This window comes from Lagenorhynchus albirostris, chromosome 3 (assembly GCF_949774975.1).
Source record: "Lagenorhynchus albirostris chromosome 3, mLagAlb1.1, whole genome shotgun sequence".
Classification (NCBI taxonomy): Eukaryota; Metazoa; Chordata; class Mammalia; order Artiodactyla; family Delphinidae; genus Lagenorhynchus; species Lagenorhynchus albirostris.
This window is the reverse complement of record NC_083097.1, coordinates 91,528,738-91,543,614: the sequence shown is the minus strand read 5'-3', so window position 1 is coordinate 91,543,614 and position 14,877 is coordinate 91,528,738.

The following is a 14,877-nucleotide window of genomic DNA, read 5'->3' as shown; positions in this document are numbered from 1 at the left end:
TTACTGTGATAGCCTCCCCGCTGAGGTGTCCATTTCTGTCTTTGTACCTACGGGCAATTCTCAGTGTGGCAGCCAACTGGAATATTTTTAAAATGTGAGTCAAGTTGTGCTGTCTTTTTGCTCTTAACCCTCCAGTAGCTTCCCATCTGCTGGCCTCAAGGTCATAGATGATATGTGTGGTTCATCCTTCTCCCTTCTAATTTCATCTCCTATTGCCTGCTTCCTTGCTGTGCCTAAAACAAGCTGAGCCCACTCCTGCCCCTGGGCTTTTACTTTTTTGCTGTCTCAGTGGCTCTCAAACAGCAGTGATTTTGTCCCCCACAGGACATGTGGCAATGTCTGGAGACATCTTTGGTTGTCAGATGAGTGGTGACAACTGGGGTAGCAGATGTTACTCACCACTACTAGCATCTAGTAGGGATGCTGCTAAACATCCTGCGATGCACAGGTCAGTCCCCCCCACCGCCCACCCCCGCAAAGAAGAATAATCCAGCCCCAAATGTCAGTAGTGCTGAAGTGGGGAAACCCTTCTCTATCTAAAAGCTCCAGATAAGCACTTAACTGTCTCCTCCCATTCGTCAGGTCCTTGATCAAATGACAAATTTGTGAGGCCCTCTCTGATCCAGAATTGCAACCCCCAATGCTCTCTAGCCACTGTCTTGCTTTATTTTGCTCTATAACACATTACTGTCTGATAGTCTGTGTGTTCTATTTGTATTTTTTTTCTTTCCCCACTAAATTATGAGATCCACAAACGTGGGTATTTTTGCATGTGTTGATTATATCTGTGTCTCAAACACCTAGAACAGTGCCTGGTACTTAATAGGTGTTCAAACTATTTGATGAATTAACGAATATCTAACATGCATTGTACTACTCAGTATTCTATGTGTTACATGTACTAATTCACTTAATCCTCACAACAGCATGGTGTAGATACTATCTATTTTATTCTCATTTAAGGGAGGGAAATGAGGTATGCCAGGGTCTCAAAATTGATAAATGTCAGAGCTAGAATTCAGACAGGACTCTTACCCCCTGCTGATACGGGTTAAATTGTGTCCCCTGCAAAATGGATAAGTTGGAGTTAAAACCCCTACCTTATTTGGAGGTAGGGTCTTTATAGAGGTAATCAAGTTAAAATGAGGTTATTAGGGTAGACTCTAATCCAATATGACTGGGTCCTTATAAAATGGGGAAATTTGGATGCAGAGACAGACACACATAGAGGGAAGATGATCTGAAGACACAAAGGGAGAAGCCAGCCATCTACCAGCCAAGGAGGGAGGCCTTCCCTCACAGCCCTCAAATAAAACCAACCCTGCTGACACCTTGATCTTGGGCATCTGGCTTCCAGAACTGTGAGACAATACATTTCTTTTATTTAAGGCAGTTTGTGGTACTTTGTTACGGCAGCCGTAGCTAGTACAACTGACTACAAGGATAACTGAATTTTGAACTTTTTAACCAGTTGTGTGTTTGTATAATTTCCTACTAAGTGAGTACAGTAATTATTCATTTGGTTGGAAGTCAGTGTCATGTTTTTGAGAACTTCAAATGATTCACAGTTTGATAGTGTTATCTTTTTTAAGCCAAGGAACAACATCTTTCAAGTTAGGTATTCAAATCAGCCTAGATTTTTATGACTACGTTTCATATAGTGTCAACACACTATGCGTGAAGTATTTGGAAAAATACCATTCATTTGGACTTCTTTTGTATAAATATTGCTCCCTTCCCAGTTTTCTGTGAAGTTAGCTTCCAAATTTTTTCTTTCCTCCGTCATTCTAACACTGGCAAGATGAGGCAGCAAGGTAAGGCGTAGTGTGTGTGTGGAGCACAGCCTCTGGATCCAGCCTGTACAGATGAAATCCCAGCTCCACCATTTAGCTGTGTGACTTTGGGCAAGTTACATAAGCTCTCTGTTCCTCTGTTCCCTCATCTGCAAAATAGGGGTGACAATAGAACCTATTTCATAGGGTTATCATGATGATTGAATGAGTTGCTATTTGTAAAGTTTTTGGAAGAGTGCCTGTTGCAAAATAAGTGTTGGTTAAGTATATATATTTTTTTCTTTTCTTTTTTTTTGGCTTCTGGGATCTTTAGTTCCCCGACCAGGGATCGAAACCATACCCCCTGTGGTGGAAGCATGGCGTCTTAACCACTGGACTGCCAGGGAAGTCCCTCTTAAATAATTTAAGAAAGAAGAAGAAAAAACACAGCTAGATGCTAAAATTGAGATAGAGGAGTACATAGTTCTTGCCTTTAGGAAATGACAGTAAGGTTGGGGAGTGTGGGACCCTTAGCCCATTCAGGCACCACTACAAAGCTTAGACTCTTTCAGAGCTAAGAAAAAAGATGCAGAAGATAAGAGCTCAGACTTGGATCTCAAACCATTCACCTACTCGTATTTATGGAGTATATCCTAGGTGCCAGATGCTGTTAGACCTGGGAAGCAGATAGACCAGGTCTCTGCCTGGAAGGCGATGGAGCAGGCTGGCCTGAAGCCCGCTGACTGGCAGTTCCTAAGAAGGAAGTCAAACCAACTCGGGATGATGCAAATGCTATTACTCTACCCTTTCCTGAGCTAGGGAAGAAATTTCTGCCCGAGACCTATGATCAGGTCACTTTTGTTCTCCACAAGCTGTTTCTTCAGGTTAAGATAATCTCTTAACCACTTGAAGTCATTAACATATTTTTGTTCTAACTCTCACGTATGTTAGGAAGAAGTAGTAGGGCATAGTTTGCCAGATAATCTCTTTGTTACCCACCCCACATATGGAGGGGGGACCCTGGCTTTTATTGGAGCCTGGCACCCATGAGGTAGCCAGCCTTCTCAGTCAGGAGACCCTCTGACCCTGTGGACACAGCCCTGTTGGACACACCCCACCTCCCTCTGCTGGAGGAGGCTAGTGGCAACATGTCATAGAAATAAAAAGAGGAAAAGACGAAGTAAACAAAACCTGAGGCACAGACGACAGGAGGAAAATGCAGAGGCTATTAATATAACTGAAGAAAGAGTATTAAAAGAAAGAAAATGTGAAAATTACCATGCTTCATTGAATACATTTGAATTACATTTTGTTTGCCTCATTTGTCTTATTCTTAAACATTTTCTACTGAAAATATGGACAAAGCATTTTGTGATTCCATGTATCAAACAAGAAGCTGAATTTTAGAAAATTACTGCTCACGATTGAGAATAAATCAACCTGGGAATAACCTATTGTTTAGCAAAAGATTTTTATTCTGAAATTAAATATCATATGCCATTGCTATTGCCCATAAATCTAGAGATTTTCACCAGGTATAAAAAGGCCGTCCATTTCTCTTATAGTCCCTGCACAGGAGACAAATAGAAAATAAGTCACTGGTAGGTTGTTTCTCTATGTTCAAGACCATTTAGTCCAGTTCTGGACAAACCATGGCATTTGGATTCCATACTGAGATTGTCCACTGACCCTCGTGTCTGGTTCCAACCACAGAGAGCAATCCAGATTCGCCTCATAGCCTATAGGGTGGTGTGCATTTTTTGCTTTTCTTTCCATGTAGGAGAAGGAAGAGAAGGAGGAGAAAGATTCGGACAATTTTGTGCACTTCCCTTTGTGACTAGGCATCAGGAAAATGTACTTAACTTGAATAAAGGAAGCAAGCAGTTGTATCAGTTTCTTGTGGCTGCTGTGACAAACTACCACAAACCTGGTGGCTTAAAGCAACACAGCCTTGTTGTCTTACAGTTCTTTATGTCAGAAGTCTGAAACACGTCTCACTGGGCTAAAACCAACATGTCGTCAGCAAGGCTACATTCCTTTCTGGAGGCTCAGGGGAAGATCTGTATTTTGGCTCATTTTGGGTTTTTGGCAAAATTCAGGCTCTTGTGGCTGTAGGACTGAGGTTGCCATTTCCTTCCTCATCTTCAAAGCCAGCAGCAGTCGGTCGAATCCCTCTCATACTTCAAATTTCTCTTCCTTTTTCTTCCATCTCATCTCTCTGACCCATCTTCCTTCCACTTTCATTTTTAGGGTCTCATGTGATTATGTTGGGTCCACCCAGATAATCTAGGGTAATCTTCCTATTTTAAGGTCCATAACCTTAATAAGATCTGCAAAGTCCCTTTTGCCATGTAAGGGGACATTGTCACAAGTTCTGGATAGTACGGCATGGACATTTTCAGGGGGGTCATTATTCTGCCTAACGTACCAGCCATACATGGAAGGTCCAAAACCAGTCTCAAGGTCCCTAGAAAGAATGAATATGTTAAGATCAATGAGCTGGTGTAGCCCTTTTATTCACACTGAGGGCCCACCCAGGACATGGCAAAGATTTAATTAAGGCACAGGTCCTGAAGCAGACGCCCTGGGTTACTAGCTGCAAAATCTTAGGAAAGTTCTCAAACTCCAAAAGCCCCACTTTCCTTGGTCTATAAAATGAAGGTAATGTTAGTATCTACCAGCTGTAGCCTGAATGTTTGTGTCCTCCCCAAATCCATATGTTGAAACCTAATCCCAAATGTGGTGGTATTTGGAGATGGGGTCTTTGGAAGGTAATTAGATGATGAGGGTGGAGGCCTCATGAATGGGACTAGTACCTTTGTAAAAGATGCTCCAGAGAGCTCTCTCGCCCCTTCCATCATGCAAGGACACAGAGAGAACATGGCAGTCCATGAACCAGGAAGTCAGCTCTCACCAGATACCAGATCTGGCAGCTCCTTGATCTTGGATTTCCTAGCCTCCAGAGCTGTGAGAAATAAATGTTTGTTGTTTAAGTCACCCAGTCTATTTTTGTTATAGCAGTCCAAATGGACTAATATAATACCTCATAGGGTTGTTGAGACAAATGGCATACTTCATCTTAAGCACTCCTTAGGGCTTCCCTGGTGGCGCAGTGGTTGAGAGTCCACCTGCCGATGCAGGGGACATGGGTTCGTGCCCCGGTCCGGGAGGATCCCATGTGCCGCGGAGCGGCTGGGCCCGCGAGCCATGGCCGCAGAGCCTGTGCGTCTGGAGCCTGTGCTCCACAACGGGAGAGGCCACAGCAGTGAGAGGCCCGCATACCACAAAAAAAATAAATAAAATAAAAATAAATAAAGCACTCCTTAGAGTGCCTAGCCTCACGAGTGCTGGCGCTAATCTGAAAGATTCATACATATGTGAAGTATCATAAGAGTCGATACCTGAAATTCCTCTCTTGTCTCATCCCTTTGATTCCAGTATCTGCTATCTGTGAAAATAAAAATACTCTAGAAGAAATAAGAGCATATTTTCATCAGCAATTACGGGAAAGAGGAAGGAAAACAAAAATTTTTACTGAGCACCTATTTCGTGTTAGCGATTTGTGTCCATGAAGGATCTAAGAGCATATTTTAATAGAGTGGAGGCACCGGGTGCTTGAGGATTTAAAAAGTAGGCTTTCTCCAGGTACACAATAGTGAAACCAAGTTGCTAATTTCCTATTGCGTTTAGGACCCTTTGACTAATCAGTGGCCAAAGGAAATGGACTCGCCAGGCCTGCACAGATGCGAACAGGGAACTGACCTAACAACGCATGCCCGGTCAGGTCAAGCTGTCCTCTGACACACAGCAAGATGATGTGTGTAGCTCTTTATCACTTAACAGTCTCCAAACGCTTCCTCTCTCTCCTTGGGCTCTGTCTTTCATCCTTTTTTGGATGGGTTTTGGCCCAAGATCCTCCAGCTCTTGGACATCATTCATGCTGTGACCACACTCATTAACTCAAGAACATGCCTCTTCCTTAAAATACGTAAATAACTTTTGCTTTATTATGAGGTCTGCCGTGCACTTAGGAGAGGATGACTTGATCATGTAGCCTTTTGCTTATTATCCAGGATGGTCTCTCTAAAATCAATGCTGATGTAGATTTATAACTAGTTAGTATTGAGGGGTTTGGAATAAGATTTGGGAGTACAGGCCAGATTTTTTTGTCACTTATGTTTCTAAGAACTCCTTACCTATCGACCACCGAAAGAAAAACTCTCTGCTGAAAGTGAGAATGTATTAGTATAAAAAATTATGATGTACGTACACTGCCTCCAAAAAACATCACCTGTTGTGTGTATCATCTTAATCACCTTTACACAATTTACTGAAAGTCACAGTGTTGAGACTTTTGATGATCATTCTTAGGCAAACAGTTTGAACTTGGAAACATTAGTCATTACAGCTGTAACTTATAATTTTGTACAATTGTCACTAAATTTATGTTTAGCACAGTACACCAAGTCTACATCACCTGAATATTTGGTATGTTTATAACACAGTGACATATGAAATGGATTAAAGGAGGAGTTTCCATTTCTGGATTTTGGGCGAGTGTGGTTACTTACAGCATATGTCTTTAACATGTAGGAGGACCTTTATACTTAGATTGCTTGATATCAAGTTCACAACTTTAATGTTAATGCCATGATTTGGTTAGATACAGATATCTTAAATAAGCCACAAAAGACTTGAGTGCAAAATTAAGTGGAGGATAGGCAGTTATCTTGATAAGCGAAAATAAAAACATTGGCTCAATTTCAGAGTAATCTATTTAACATAATTTTTTATAGTTACCTCAAATTACTTTTTCCAATTTGTATTAATTCAGAGGAGAATAAAGAAAAGAATCAACTTAGCCTGAAGACCTGCATCAGTTTGTAGAGTATGATTTCTTTTCACTTGCCTTAGATTACATCCCCACTGACAGAGGAAAGTGGAGAGTTAAGCAAAAATCTTTGGATTTTACTGCTAAAAATTATATGAACAATAACTTGGTGTAGACAGCCCCATGCTATGGCGTTTTAACAGAGAAAAATTGGACATGGGTAGATTTTTCAGGATGACTTAGAATGGTCAGTGCTGTTTTTGTCAAGTATAGAAAATATTCCAGAATATACTCCTCCACCCTTGAAGTCACTTTCCATTAATATTAGACCTAACTATTTAGATTTAATTTGCTAAAAGTTTCAGACTCATTTTCAGAAGGCTACTGAATCATCAGTACTTAATATTCATTCATTCAACATTTATTTACTGAGCACCTACTATCTGCTAGGCACTGAATATACACCAGAAACCAAGATAGATGAGGTCCAAGCTTTATGTATCTCAAAATATTTGATATCTATCAGTGAGAATTTGAAAGAAACTTTAATATCTTAACGCAATACTTATGTTTTTCTTCACTAAAGAGAAAACTATTATCAAGGTCAAGAAACTTCTCCACTTGACCATTATGTGGTATCATTTGTTCATTCTTTACCAGCCACCGTCTACTCTGCTAGCAGCAAATCCTTTCCAACTCCATCAGCTTTTCTCTCCCCCTTTCCCCAGATCCAACAGGAGTTGGGGGAGTAGTGACTTCACGGGTGAATCATCATTATGCCACATTACATAATAAATTCATAAGTGCTAATAGTGGAAAAAACTAAACAAGGGGGAAAGATCCATTGTTTATCCCCCATCTTCCAGTCTCCCAGTACTTCCCTAGTGGGGTCAGTTGTGAAATGATCAGACCCGTGAGGAGTGGGAGGGAGAGCTAATCATTGACCTGACCAAGCACCTTACGTTAATAATCTCCTTTTATTCTGTAGGGAGACATTTCCAACTGTATAAACAGTATTATTGTTTTACCTTAATGCAAAATGTGTTGGCAATTAGAAATTTTTTGTTATACCAGTGAACTAATATCTGTTAACAGTGAGATTCTGGCATCCTATCCCACTTGAGTAATTCTGAGGAAAGGAAGCCAGAATAGCAGAGTCACCCCAAAATAGCCTGAGACTACAGCTTTGGGCAGGACAACCCAAAGCCAAAATTGTGAGGTGAGCAGAGCTATTTATTCACTGACTCATCTGTTTTACGCATATCTATATAGTGGTTGTGATGTGCTAAGCATTGTTCTTGAAGGTGAATAAGATGCACTTCCTGCCCAAAGAAATTTATAAATTTTAGCTTTCCTCTCCTGACCTTTTCTTTTTAACCTCTGTACCTCCCTCATATGTCCAGTATCCTAGTACTTCTTGTTCGTTGCTCTCTTTATTCTCTCCTGTTGTCAAAAGCTCTTCTTAATTAGCTACAAGTTGAGAATAAATTGATTGTTAATTCACACTATTGTGTAAAAGACTGTAATGGCTAAATTCATTGTATTCTACTATCTTTCTCAGAGGTGTTTGCATTGTCAGAGAAAGGAATTCCTTAATTTGAAGCAGTGACATTAATGGTAGAGCTCTAGACATTAGTGAAGCAATAATGGAGCCTTTCTCCCCTTAATGTATGTAATTTCCCAAGGTCCACCATAAATGAATAAGGCTAGTCCTGACTTTGAGTCCTGAATGATCAGTTCACTTTTTGATACGAGTCCTAGTAAACCAAGCTGGCTACATTTTTTTGTGCTAGTACAATTAAAACAAAATCTTTTAGATATTAAAGCACATTTCTCCTTTCATCTATAATTAAAGTTCTCACAACTTTTAATTTTTTTTTAATAAATTTATTTTATTTATTTATTTTTGGCTGCGTTGGGTCTTCGTTCCTGCGTGCGGGCTTTCTCTAGTTGCGGCAAGCTACTCTTCGTTGCAGTGCACGGGCTTCTTATCCTGCTGTGGAGCACGGTCTCTAGGTGCACCGGCTCAGTAGTTGTGGCACATGGGCTCAGTAGTTGTGGCGCACAGGCTTAATTGCTCTGTTGCATGAAGGAACTTCCCGGACCAGGGCTCTAACCCACATCCTTTGCATTGGCAAGCGGATTCTTAACCACTGCACCACCAGGGAAGCCCAGTTTTCATGACTTTTAAAAGTAGTTTTCTCTATTATGCACTTACTCATTCAATAAATGCTGTTGAATGCCTATAAAATGCCAGTCATACTATTAAGCAGAAATAAAAATTCCTATTGGCATTAATAACACAAAGCATAAAATAGATAAGCACAAATTTGACAAGATATTGTTGGACATTTTAAAAATATTTATTTATTTATTTAGGCTGCTCTGGGTCTTAGTTGCAGCACGTGGGATCTTAGTTGCGGCATACGGACTTCTTAGTTGCAGCATATGGACTCTTAGTTTGTGGCATGCATGTGGGATCTAGTTCCCTGACCAGGGATCGAACCTGGGCCCCCTGCATTGGGAGCACGGAGTCTTACCCACTGGACCACAGGGGAAGTCCCTGATGGACATATTTAAAGAAAACTACATAACTTGACTGAGGAACATAAAAGCCTTGGGACATATTCAATATTATAAATGTGTCAGCTCTTCCCAAATGTATCCATAAGTTTAACACAATCCCAACATTTTGGACTTAACAAGATGATTCTAAATTTCACCGGTAAGGATAAGCATGCAAAAATAACTAGTAACATTCAAAAAAAGAAAAATATGCGGGGAGACTGTCTTATCAGGTATATAGCTACAGTAATTAAAGCCATGTATCCTGGTGCAAGAATGGACAAATGGGGCTTCCCTGGTGGCGCAGTGTTTGAGAATCTGCCTGCCAATGCAGGGGACATGGGTTCGAGCCCTGGTCTGGGAAGATCCCACATGCCGCGGAGCAACTAGGCCCGTGAGCCACAACTACTGAGCCTGCGCGTCTGGAGCTTGTGCTCCACAACAAGAGAGGCCGTGACAGTGAGAGGCCCGCGCACCGCGATGAAGAGTGGCCCCCACTTGCTGCAACTAGAGAAAGCCCTCGCACAGAAACGAAGACCCAACACAGCCAAAAATAAATAAATAAATTTAAAAAAAAAAGAATGGACAAATGAGAAATAAAACAACATATAGACAGACAACAATATATACGTAAAAGTAACATGTGAACAAAAGCGGAGGGGAGGACTTCCCTGGTGATCCAGTGGTTAAGACTCCTCGCTCCCAATGCAGGGGGCCCAGGTTCAATCCCTGGTCAGGGAACTAGATCCCGCATACCACAACTAAAGATCCTGCATGTCTCAACAACGATCCCACGTGCCACAACTAAGACCTGATGCAGCCAAATAAATATATATATATATATATATATATATATTTTTTTTTTAATGGAGAGGAATGGTAAAAACAGACATCTAAAAGGCAAAAGCAAATCTGGAAAATATTTCATGTGTATATCACAGACAGGGTTAGTAACTCTGTATAAGCAGTTATCTAAGAAAAATAGGAAAATTACAAGAAAAGTGGACAAAGTGAATAGGATAATTCACAAAATAAGAAAAATACACAACAACCATGGGAAACATGTTCATTCTCACTTTAAATCAAAAACTGCTGGTTAAAACAATGAGATACCATTTTTGACTGGTGGGTGAAAAAAAAATTAAAATTGATAATACCCAGGACTGATGAGAAAGTGCAGAAAACATACAGGAGGATATTCTATCAACACTGTTTTAATACCAAAAGATAGGTAAAAGCCTAAACCCAATAAGTAGACAATGGATTAAATGCTAGAGTATAGCTGTACAGTGGAATATTATTAAACAATTTGAAAGATGACATAATTAAAAAGGGTGACAAATTTTAAAAGAACAATTAAAAAGGGTGACAAATATTTTAATGGACATGAAAAGCTGTTCATTATGCATACTTTTATTAATTTCTGAAACAGTACATGCCTTTTTAGAATAGATGCATATATATATATAAAGTAAAAAATTTAAGTTTCCTCTACTTATCCCCCTTCCATCCCATCCCCTGCGGTTAACAGTTTGATTTGTACCCTGCCAGATCATTTTCTGTATAAATAAAGCATATATCTGTATATCTAGGTTTATATTTGTATCTAGATATAAACATAGAATTTTAAAATGAAATACATTCATACTATGAACATATGTATTACTCAGTAACTTATTTTTTCATTCTACCACATACCAAGAATATCTATGATATATTAAGTAAAAAAGTAAGGTTGTAGGGCATCCCTGATGGCGCAGTGGTTAAGAATCTGCCTGCCAATGTAGAGGACACGGGTTCTGAGCCATGGTCCCGGAAGTTCCCACATGCCGCGGAGCAACAAAGCCCGTGCGCCACAGCTACTGAGCCTGCGCTCTAGAGCCTGTGAGCCACAACTACTGAGCCCATGTGCCTAGAGCCCGTGCTCCCAACAAGAGAAGCCACTGCAATGAGAAGCCCACGCACCTCAACGAAGAGTAGCCCCCGCTCGCCGCAACTAGAGAAAGCCCGCACACAGCAGCGAAGACCCAACACAGCCAAAAAATAATTAATTAATTTTAAAAATAGAAAATGTATTTACATAGAGTGGTGAATTTGTAGCAGTAGTAAAAGATTTTACTCCATAAAATTACTAGCCCCATGGATGTGGGTGTTTCTTTATGCCTTTGTGGGTATCTCTCTATGTATCAGTCTTTGGTTTTGCCATAAGATACTGAGAAAAATTGTGTTACTTACTGACTTCATCAAATAATTACATTTTCTATATATTTTATGCTAGGAGTGAAACTCAGTTGTTGCTTGTTTAGCGGTTTTGGATCAATCATCCTTTATATTTCTTTATAGCACTTATCACTGTCATTGTAATATTATGCATGTATTGGTATATGTCTGCCTATAGAAGGCAATCTCCCTGAGACCCAGGACTTTGTCTTGTTTTCTGCTGTACCCTGATTGGGTCCATGCGCCAGCCACCCCAGAGGTCCTTCATTTACCCTGTATCAATCCCAAACCTTTCCCTTTTGCCCAAAAGTAACCATATCTTGACTTGTATGGTCATTTCCTTACTTTCTTTATAGTCTGTCAACCAAGATACATCTCTAAACCCTATAGTTTAAAAAATGTACACCTTTTAAGTCTCTTCCAATTCTCTAAGTACATTCTATTCTTCCTTTGCCCCACCTTCTTCTTTACAACTTAGTTCTGTAAGAAACTGGGTTGTTTGATTTGCTTGTACAGTTTCCCACAATTGGATTTTGTTAATTGTATTCCCCATTCCTCTGTCTTCTGTATTTTCTACAAATTGGGAATGAGATTATGAACTTGATCAGATTTAAGTACAATTTTGTGACAGACTCCATTGTAGGTGGCATGGAGGAGACATGTAACAGCTGATTGTCTCTCTCTGTGTAATATTGAGAGCCACTGATCTACTAATTCATTAGGAGTTGCAAAATGGTGATATTCAAATTTAATCATTCTTTCTTTTTTTAGTTGGTGAAATACTTCCATAATGAGAAACTTCTCCACTTCTATTTGTTTACTTTGTATAGGAAAGGCAGCATTAAGTGTTGGATGAAAATACATTTTTAGATATGAAATACAGAAAATAAATATACAAAAGGAAAAGAATGTACTAACCATAGACCTACAGTGAGAGACCTAGTAAAAGATGTATTTCAATAAGAAGAACAGTAAACCCAGGGAGCAGAAATTAGATGCAAGAAAAAATAGTGAGCACAGAAATTAATTAATTAATTTTTATTGATGTATAGTTTATTTACAATATTATATTAGCTTCAGGTATAAAACATAGTGATTCAAAATTTTTTATAGATTATACTCCATTTAAAGTTATTATGAAAATATTGGCTGTATTCTCTGTGCTGCACAATATATCCTTGTAGCTTATTTTATACAAAGTAGTTTGTATCTCTTAATCCCCTACTTCTGTCCCTATGTTGCCACTCCCTGCTGCCCTCTCCCCATTGGTAACCACTTGTTTGTTCTCTGTATCTGAGTCTTTTTCTTCTTGTTATATTCATTTATTTGTTTTATGTTTAGATTCCACAAATAAATGATAACATACAGTATTTTTCTTTCTTCATGTGAGTTATTTCACTAAACATAATACCCCCCAGGTCTATCAATGTTGTTGCAAATGGCAAAATTCCATTCCTTTTTGTGGCTGAGTAGTATTCCATTTATATATATATATATATATGTATGTATGTAAAATATTTCTTTATCCATTCATCCATTGATGGACACTTGGGTTGCTTCCATATCTTGGCGATTGTAAATCATGCTACTATGAATGTTAGGGTGCATTTACCTTTTTGAATTAGTGTTTTTGTTTTCTTCGCATATACATCCAGGAGTGGAATTCCTGGATCTTATGGTAGTTTTAGTTTTTCGAGAAACCGCTGTACTGTTTTCCACAGTGGCGGTTACCAGTTTACATTCCCACCAACAGTGTACTGGGATTCCCTTTTCTCTACACCCTTGTCAATGTTTGTTATTTGTGTGTGTGTGTGTGTGCGTGTGTGTGTTTTTCTTTTTAATTTTTGGTTGTGTTGGGTCTTCGTTGCTGTGCCCAGGGTTTCTCTAGTTGCAGCCAGCGGGGGCGTCTCACTGTGGTGCCTCCTCTTGTTGCGGAGCACGGGCTCTAGGCACGCAGGCTCAGTAGTTGTGGCTCGGGGGCTCTAGAGCACAGGCTCAGTAGTTGTGGCACATGGCCTTAGTTGCTCCACAGCACGTGGGATCTTCCCGGACCAGGGCTTGAACCCGTGTCCCCTGCATTGGCAGGTGGATTCTTAACCACTGGACCACTAGGGAAGTCCCTGTGTTTTTTTTGATGGTAGTCATTCTGACAGGTGTGAAGCGATATCTCGTGGTTTTGATTTGCATTTCTATAATGATTAGCAATGATAAGCATCCTTTCATGTGCCTGTTGGCCATCTGTATATCTTCTTTGGAAAAATGTCTATTCAGTTCTTCTGCCCAGTTTTAAAAAATTATTTATTTATTTATTTTTGGCTGTGTTTGGTCTTCGTTTCCGTGCGAGGGATTTCTCCGATGGATTTCTCCATCGCAGTGCGCGGGCCTCTCACTGTCGCGGCCTCTCTTGTTGTGGAGCACAGGCTCCAGATGCGCAGGATCAGTAGTTGTGGCTCACGGGCCTAGTTGCTCTGCGGCATGTGGGATCCTCCCAGACCAGGGCTCGAACCTGTGTCCCCTGCATCGGCAGGCAGATTCTCAACCACTGCGCCACCAGGGAAGCCCTGCCCATTTTTTAATTGGGTTGTTTGTTTTTCTGATCCTGAGTTGTATGAGCTGTTTATATATTTTGGTTATTAACTCCTTATTGGTCATATCATGTGCAACTATCTTCTCCCATTCGGTAGGTTGTCTTTACATTTTGTTGATGGTTTCTTTCTCAAAGTTGAAGATATCAATACCCAGAAATCTACTTGTAGGCAAATACCACAGAGAAACTCCTTCTGTATCTGTGTAAGTTGATATGAACAAGAACTTTCCTTGCAGCCTATTTTTGAACCTGGGAAAAACTGGAAGTAGTTTATTTAAAGATTTTTTTTTGATGTGGACCATTTTTAAAGTCTTTATTGAATTTGTTACAATATTGCTTCTGTTTTATGTTTTGGTTTTTTGGCCGCGAGGCATGTGGGATCTTAGCTCCCTGACGGCTCGAACCTGCACCCCCTGCATTGGAAGGTGAAGTCCCAACCACTGGAACACCAGGGAAGTCCCTGGAGGTAGTTTGGATATGCATCAAGAAGAAAATGGGTTTACTAAAATAAAATTCTAGACAGTTAAAATAAGTTATCTGCAGTTATATTAACATGAGGTAAATTGTAAATACATATTATAAAGAGAAAAAAGGGAGGTTGCAGAATAATAAGTAGAGTATGATTACACTTAAAACTTAAAATGGGGCTTCCCTGGTGGCGCAGTGGTTGAGAGTCCACCTGCCGATGCAGGGGACACGGGTTCGTGACCCGGTCTGGGAAGATCCCACATGCCGCGGAGCGGCTGGGCCCGTGAGCCATGGCCGCTGAGCCTGCGCGTCCAGAGCCTGTGCTCCGCAACGGGAGAGGCCACAACAGTGAGAGGTCCGCGTACCGCAGAAAAAAAAACAAAAAACAAAAAAACAACTTAAAATGTACATGACAGCAATAGTACATATTATTT